This window comes from Schistocerca gregaria, chromosome 2, assembly GCF_023897955.1.
Source record: "Schistocerca gregaria isolate iqSchGreg1 chromosome 2, iqSchGreg1.2, whole genome shotgun sequence".
Taxonomy (NCBI): Eukaryota; Metazoa; Arthropoda; class Insecta; order Orthoptera; family Acrididae; genus Schistocerca; species Schistocerca gregaria.
Genome location: NC_064921.1, coordinates 566,774,644 through 566,775,286, shown reverse-complemented (window position 1 = coordinate 566,775,286; position 643 = coordinate 566,774,644). Strand labels below are relative to the sequence as shown.

The following is a 643-nucleotide window of genomic DNA, read 5'->3' as shown; positions in this document are numbered from 1 at the left end:
TGCTTCGGTAGCTCAGTTGGTAGAGCACTTGCCCGCGAAAGGCAAAGGTCCCGAGTTCGAGTCTCGGTCGGGCATACAGATTTAATCTGCCAGGAAGTTTCATATCAGCGCACACTCCGCTGCAGAGTGAAAATCTCATTCTAGAGCTTATAAGCCTACCACAACTATTGCAATTTTATATGTTTTTACATAAATAACAGAAAACTTTGTCTCTATGTTGTCACGCATAACACTCTCACTAAAATTTAGCTTAGTTTCATAATAAAGTTCGCTGTGGGAAGGAAGATAGCTCTGTTAATAGGAAAAGCTAACAATAGAGTTACCCTTTTGACAGGATTTGACCGTCTGTTGTGTTTTATGGAAAAGTAAATCAGACTACTCAGTCCCTTTCCTATGATCTTACCCAGCGGTTAGAAAGACACGCATTATGAATAGTATTATATTTAAGCTAGGACAACTCAGTTCCAAGTTCATTTAGTGGTTTAAAATATGTACTGACAGTCGCCAGCTTATCCAGTCAATGAAACAGTGAAGTATTGGAAAAGCAGAAGTATGAATTTTGCATTTTTTTTTCTTGCCAATGAAACAGTGAATTATTGGCAAAGCAGAAGTATGAATTTTGCATATTTTCTTGCTACTGTTT

General features: G+C 37.8%; 1 non-coding gene across 1 annotated transcript; it reads left to right on the top strand.

The window, feature by feature from the left end:
- Trnas-cga (transfer RNA serine (anticodon CGA)) lies at window positions 1-75 on the top strand. The gene has a single exon. It is a non-coding gene; the product is annotated as a tRNA-Ser (tRNA).
- The last annotated feature ends 568 nt before the right edge of the window (window positions 76-643 follow it).